This window comes from Eumetopias jubatus, unplaced genomic scaffold (genome assembly GCF_037043125.1).
Source record: "Eumetopias jubatus isolate StellerSeaLion01/CBP00866 unplaced genomic scaffold, mEumJub1_p1.0 scaffold_3, whole genome shotgun sequence".
Taxonomy (NCBI): Eukaryota; Metazoa; Chordata; class Mammalia; order Carnivora; family Otariidae; genus Eumetopias; species Eumetopias jubatus.
Genome location: NW_028274809.1, coordinates 32,386,667 through 32,394,030, shown reverse-complemented (window position 1 = coordinate 32,394,030; position 7,364 = coordinate 32,386,667). Strand labels below are relative to the sequence as shown.

The window sequence follows — 7,364 nt, the reverse complement described above, 5'->3', positions numbered from 1 at the left end:
AATGTGAAGTCATGTCACTTTTAGGTAAAAAGTGATATAGAAGCTGTTGTTTGAAAGTGTGTCTTAGTGGGACACACTTTCAAATGGACAGAATCCAATATGGCTGTCATTCAGAAGGCATCTGATGTCTTTGCTAGGGTTTATCCTGAACTTCTGGTAGGGAGGTGGTTATTATTCACTATTGTTCAAAATACATACCTCCCCTTCCAAACTATCAGAAGGGAGCAGTTTTGGAATACTTTTAGCACTCTGAACTATAATGTTAAAAATAATGAAGACCTAGGGCTCTTGAAAGGCTATTTTCAATTTCATTAATACCTGGGCATGCCTGATTATAACATAGCTGCCAAGGGTGAACTTCTCACTTTAAAACACACATCCCAGATTTCGCAGTGGTCCTAGAGCTTCAAAACTGTTGATGCCTTTAGTTCCTGTAAAACTACATGTAGCAACCGTCTGCCTTCTAGGTCAGCTCTCTGGTGAAAATTACTGAATTCTTGCAGGCTAGATCTTTGGGGGTAACCTGAGGAAATGGATCTGGAAAAAGCTATTATTAAGGGCCTACTCTTAGGTCACACTTTACTGATTTGAATAGTTTTCTTTCTTTCTGTAGTCAAACTAGTGCAATAAAAGAAGGAAGTTGTGTCAGTGCTCCATTAAGTATGCTGGTCATTTAGACAACCAGCTAGCCAGCAAGAAATATTCACAGAGGCTTCTGTATACCATGCATTGCTCTAGGTGCTTCAAGGATGCCTGGTTTGCAAGAAATACTTCATGAATAATCATTGAATTCCCCAGTATTTTGGTAAATTCCTACTGGAGGTGCTTGTACACAGCAATACAACACAACACCCTATGGATGTAGAGCAGCTATGAATCTTAGGGAGGGATAATGTATATTTCAGTTCATTTTCTTCATTTTAGTAACTCAATTTCAGATTTTGATTTCTGACTGCAAGCTTCATTCTGCTAGGCTAGTGGAAAGAAATATTAACCTCAGTCCTTCCTGGGGTTTCCCCATCTCTCCCCAGGATTGTGTCACACTTTTGGATCTCGTAAATGTTAAGACACTGGGGTAAGCTGTCATCAGGTCCTCCCACACCTGTCAAATTCCATTGTTTCTGTCTTCTTCACCCTTTAGGAATAGCAGCTCTCAGCTACTCCCATGTTCCTCTTGGGGCAAGTGTATCTTGGGTAAGGTTGTCTCTGGTCCCCTTGGACTGTATGCACCCTACAGCCATTCCCTTCCTTCTTGGAGGTCTTGCTGCTTTCCAGGTGGTGGCACCAGGGAGTGAAGTATAGGTACCTTCTGCCCCCTGACCTACCTCTTTCTCCCCCTGGCCCCTGGGGGAGTCTCTTTAGGGGTGAGGGAAATCCTCTGTTCAGGCTCCTTTTTAAGCCTCCCTTTCCCCGAGGGCTTTTATTAGAAAAAGGCAGAAAGACTAATGGGAGTAGTTTTACCTTTTTCTCTGACACATTCCAATTGTTTAGGATTGGATGGTTCCAATAGAATAGTGGGCAATGATCAAATCACTTGTGGGACAGCTGGAATGTAGGATACTTTTTTGAGGGGAAACAGATAGAAAGTAGAGAGAGAACATTTCTCTAAAGTCATCTCTCTTCCTACTTTGTGAAGATAGCACTAATACTCTGAGTCAATGGTTCTAAGAAAGATGGTTGGAGATCATATGGTTTTATCATTTAATTTTCTAAAGGATGGAAAGCTTATAACATTTGACCCAAATTGTCCAGTTCACATTTAGTTCCATGGCAAGAATGGAATGGAACTAAACCCAAGCCTTTGGGGTCCTTGTCTTTTGTGTTCTCCAGAACACTCATATATATATATATATATATATATATATATATATATATATACATATATATATATATATATATGCAAAAATTAGCTTATTCTAAGGAGAAGAACAAACTGAAATATATATATATATGCAAAAATTAGCTTATTCTAAGGAGAAGAACAAACTGAAAAACACATCTTCATCAATGCCAATACAACACTATTTTTGTGGGTTTCAAGACAAAACCCTTTGCCAATATAACTAACTGTTTCTGGCAGTTTATTTCCAGGAACTGAAGATGTCATCTAAGGACTTGGATTGCACACAGTGAATCACCGTTATGTTCTCAGGCTCAGAAGTCCAGGCCAGCTGCATGGCCAGATGGCTCACTGGTCCCAGTGGGCCTATCCTGTAAGCCTGAGAACTAGAAGAACTAGAAGCAGAACAGAGAGAGAGAGAGAGAGAGAGAGAGAGAGAAATTATAGCCAGTGGCTGCTGCAACTCCAGTTGTTGATATGATTCCAGAAATGAACACAATGATGCTCTGGCTGCCAAAAGAATAACACATATTCTGGCCAGAAGGAGAACTGCCAAGGATCTGATGATTTGTTTCAAAAAATGTGTTGTGTCACGAGCATCCAGAAGACAAGTGAAGCTCAGTTGAATTCTTTTCTTCAGTATTATTCAAAGGGATGTATTTTGTGATTTTGTTGACTCTGCTACTCAAAGTATGGTTCATGGACCAGCAGCATTGGTATCACTTAGTGTTAGAAATGCAGAATGTTATGCTCCACCCCAAACCCAGTGATGCAGATTCTGCATTTTCAACAAGATCCCCTGATGATTTGCATGCACCTTAGGATTGAGAAGCATTGGAGGCAAACAAAGTCAGATTGTAACACTGGGTCAATAGGATTGGGTAGCAAACTTGGCTGTGGATGCATTGAGGGATGCAAGGAAGACCAGATTGAGAGATGAGACCTGATTCTAGATTCTGCCACTTTCCCTTGGCGTGATCCTGGGGGAAATCACTCCCTTTCCTTAGGCACTGATTTCCTCTTCTTTAAAATGGAAGACTTGTTTACCCAAGGATTGTGGTAAGGATGAAATGAGATACTGCACCAAGAAAATGAACTGTAAAGTAGAATGCACTTTTCAAATGCAAAAGGATGAAAATTGTTGTACTTTTTCAGATATACCTAAAATGGAATTTGGACTTTTTTGACTTTTGAAATGAGTCATAGCACGTTTAAGTCAATTATGATGAAAACATACGTGACCAGCAAGAGCAGCCCATGAATCAAGGAAACATCTCTGAGCCATGTTCCTCAGATGAACATAGAATTCTGACTCATAAAAATGGATACAGTTAAGGCACTGTTTATGAAGTTAGCAATGGTTCTTGGGCTTAAGCTGTTCATTACAACCATCTGGGGGATATTTAAAAAATATTGTTGCTTGGGTTCCAACTCAGACCAATTGAATCAGAACCACCAGGGCTGGGATGCAGGCATCATATTTTAAAAAAGCTCTCCAGGTGATTCTAATGTGTAGCCAGGGTTCAGAACCACAGATGAAGTGCTCATTAGAACAGGTGGCTCTGTGCAATTGAACATTTCTTGTCATGGCCAACTGTGGAATAAAACTAGGACAGGGAAAAAGTATTTCCCCCTCATGTTTCCAGAACCCCTCTTAAAGGAATTCATTTTAAAATGTGAACTTGGAGAACTGAGAAATAAGCTAATGATCTCATTTTACAGCACCAGCAACTCTGAACATAAGACATTCTTTGGGTTGTCTGCTATGATGTAATGTGGTCAAGTGGGGCATCACAGTTCCGGTTTATTAGGCTTTCTCAATGAGACCAGTCAACAGAAGGCTGCTGCGAACTAAGGAATGGGCACTTGGACCAGAGGAAGCCCAGCAAAAAAGAAAATGTAGTTAGGAAAAGGCTGAGGAATATGAGCCAGGAAAGAAGACTCAGTTGAAGATTACCCAGCATTATTTGGGATGGCCACATTAAGTTACTTTGGAGCCAGGTAAACCTTCTGAGGCTTTGTGTCTCTGTTCTGGGTCACTGAGGACATAGACACTCATACAGGGTTCTTGTTCTTTTTAGCCTAGGAACCACCTCTTTTCTGACTAGAGTTTAGCTTAACTGAGGATGTGACTGGCCTCTCTCACACCATTCCCAAGGAATGTGGTCAGAAAACCTCCATCTTTTTAGTATAAGCCATTTCCTTAGCACGGAAGTGTTAAGGAACCAGAGTATAACAGTTAGATGCTACCACCTAAACTTCTTTGCCTTCTGAAGCATGAGACAGGGTGATGTTGGCTATGTGAAGCACCATGCCCTTTCCCATGTGCACACAAATGGAGATATAATTCATTCAGTTTCCTTTCCCTGAACAGTCTTTTCCTATCCCTCCAAATACCCATTAAGCCCAAGATCTACTTGGCCATCCTTTGTCAATTAGCATTAGCTTGTCTTTCCAGCAGAGGACTTCATCCCTTCACCCATCATCTGTACCTCGCTGGTCAAGAATCAGATACTTCATCTTGTCCCTTTCACAACTAGTGCTGGCTCACGACACCAAACACACTGGACTTAGACCACCCAAAGCAGAGGTAGCACATACATCCTTTTCTGTTAAGGATTATTAATTCAGCCTTTCCCATGGATCTTTTCTTATGGGAGTATCTGTCATCTGTCACCCTATCATGAAACCAATGGGATTTCAGAGAAACATTTCAAAGTCATCTTCAATAGAGCACATTTATTAATAAAGCAAAAAAAAGAGCTATAACTTAATTTTTTTGTTCCTTTTACATGGAAAAAAGAAAAAATTGACAGATAAGCAGCTATCTTGAGTGTTCTTTTAAAATGTAAAATATCACTTCTCGGCCTTTTGGCTAAGATCAAGTGTAAAATGTAAAATATCATTAGCACTAGATTGCTTATATAGTGCATATTAACCTAATATTTATAACACTTTCCTAGTGTCTGGCACTTTCCTAGTGTCCAGCAGATTTTAAAAAAATGTAGGAAAAAAAATGAAACAAATGTCTTTTTAAGTTTCCTGTATTTTTTCTTCCTCTCTTTTCCTCTTTCTCAATTTTGAAGAAATGTACGATGGTAAGTGGAAGGGATAACCCTCTAAAATCAGGACAGCCTTACCTCGCAGCCAGGCTTATAAATTAATGACATTTTGATTTAACTCTGAGTCCTAATTTCCTTTCTTATATAAAGGACAGAGAAGATCATTGTACCTACCACCCAATGTTATTGTTTCAAGGTAGTAATGTCTTTGGCCTTGTCAGTAGTAGGATTTTAAGCAGTCATAACACAAGTGATTTTTTTTCCTCATATATAATTTATGCCATCATGTGTCCAAATACCAGAGCATTTAATTCTTAAAAACCCCACAAAACTCTTATTCCCTGAGATTAAAATATATAGTATATCTATTTTAATGTAATAATATTGCCTGGAACACTATTAGCCAAGATTCCTACCTACCCCCTTACTATTCTCTTCCTCTTGCGTGAGGCCTTGCAGTTTGCTCCTGCTGGTCCCTGGAGATGTGTCAGTTATGGTGGTATTGAGACTGCTCCAGAGGGGTGCATCCAGAGGGGCCAACTCGCTAAGACAAATTCAGTTCCTGGACAATGACCTAGAGAGTAAGCAGATACTGGGTATTTCTACCTCTATCTCTTTCATTGAATTTATGGCCCAGTCCCAAATATGTTGCTTTCAGTCTTTCATTCCTTGCCACAATTCTGAAGGAGATCAGGCAGGTAAGATGCCACTTCTGGGGCCTTGAGAATCAAATGCTCTGTCTCCCCCACCCCTTTTATTTATTTATTTATTTATTTTTGATCTGTCAAAAGGTAGAGAGATGAATTCTTAGGTAGGAAGGGTGGTCACATGCACCCTTTGGGGAGGTTTCCAGGTACATTATTTTGTAGGAAGAAGGTTGTCAGCCTAGAAGGGTGTAACCAGATTTCATCTCCAAAGTGTGGTAATTAACCAACCTCTGTTTAATTTTTTAAAAACAGGATATTGTTGCTCAGGTGTGTTACATTTGTGGTCTTATTGGGTGTTCTTCCTAACATCGGTACTGGCACAAGCCATAGAAATAGTGGCCAAGCCTCCTTCCTGTCTCTGGTTGGACTCTAGGCTATGTAAGCCATTAGATGGTCTAAAAATTCACTGAAGATGCAGTCCAGGCAATGGAATTGCAAAATGTACTTTTCCTAAAAATAATCCCTGTTCATCACACAAAAGTTTCAGAGGAAATTGTATTTAAGGCTGTGCATAGAACCTTCATTTTCATGGGGCCTCTCTTGATTTCTTTGAATAGTCAGTTCCTCATCGGTCTTTCACTTCCCATTAGAAAGTGCTGACATTACTTTTAATCTTTTGCAAACTTACTACTCTATGTGACTGCTGTAGAGCTCCTTATTTTTTCTTCCTGTTATTTTGATTTTTGAACATTTACAAGGTGTTAGGTGTCAACACCAATTAACCCCAGCTATAGGCCTTTAGTCTTTTCATAGTAGGGCTCCAAGATCTTTACAACCATGAACAGAGAGCTCTGTGGTTTGCCAAAATTCCAATCAGGAAGTAAGAGCTTCTCTCCCACCTATTTTCTATTATGTTTTTTTTCCCTTCTTGCTCTACTACACTTGGAAGCACAAGACTTTGGGGGAATGAAAAATGGTTCCTTTGCTTCAAAACTTGGGGGCTCTTGCTTTCAAGAAAGACCAGAAAAATGTAATGTTATTCTCATAAAACTCTCTGCCTTTCCAAAATCCTCCTTTTGATTTAAGAGTAAATTTCTCCAACCGGTATCTTACTTTTTTCTTCCTTTCCCCATTTCATTCTTAAATGTCAGGATTTACATTTCAAATTCTACTGTAAATGAGGTTATTATTTTAGCTCTAGTTTATCCACCTCCAAAAGAATAGGCTCAGAAAGTAGGTCTTGGTACCTCTTCTTCCCTGGCACCACAGTCCTCCATAGCTTCTGGGCCAGGGGCAGTTGTCAAATATAGATGTGTTGGGGGCTCTATATGGGCAACTCTGCCTCCTTTTCACCCAGACCCAGAAATCTCAGAAAGCCAGTGATGACAGACTGTGATGGTTTATTTTGTGTCACCTTGACTGAGCCGTGGGGTGCCCAGGTATTTGGTCAAATATTATTCAGGTGTGTCTGTGAGGGTGTTTCTAGACAAGATTAACATTTAAATTGGTAAAGTGAGAAAAGAAGATTGCCCTCCTTAATGTGAGACCTTTTCAATCAGTTGAAGATCTAAATAGAACAAAAAGGCTGACCTTCCTGCCAGTAAGAAGGAACTTGTCCTGCCTGATTGCCTTCAACCTGGGACATTGGCTTTTTTCTGCCTGCATTTGAACTGTAACACTGGCTCTTCCTTGGTTTCAAGCCTGCCAGTATTCAGACTGGAACTATACATTGACTTTTCTGGGTCTCCAGTTACCTGACTACTTGTCAGCCGCCATAATGGAGTAAGCCAATTCTTTATAATCTCTCTCTCTCTC

The 7,364-nt window shown here is 40.0% G+C and overlaps 1 pseudogene; it reads left to right on the top strand.

The window, feature by feature from the left end:
• The first annotated feature begins 4,695 nt into the window (after positions 1-4,695).
• Positions 4,696-4,800, top strand: LOC148164679 (U2 spliceosomal RNA; annotated as a pseudogene).
• Positions 4,801-7,364: the final 2,564 nt, after the last annotated feature.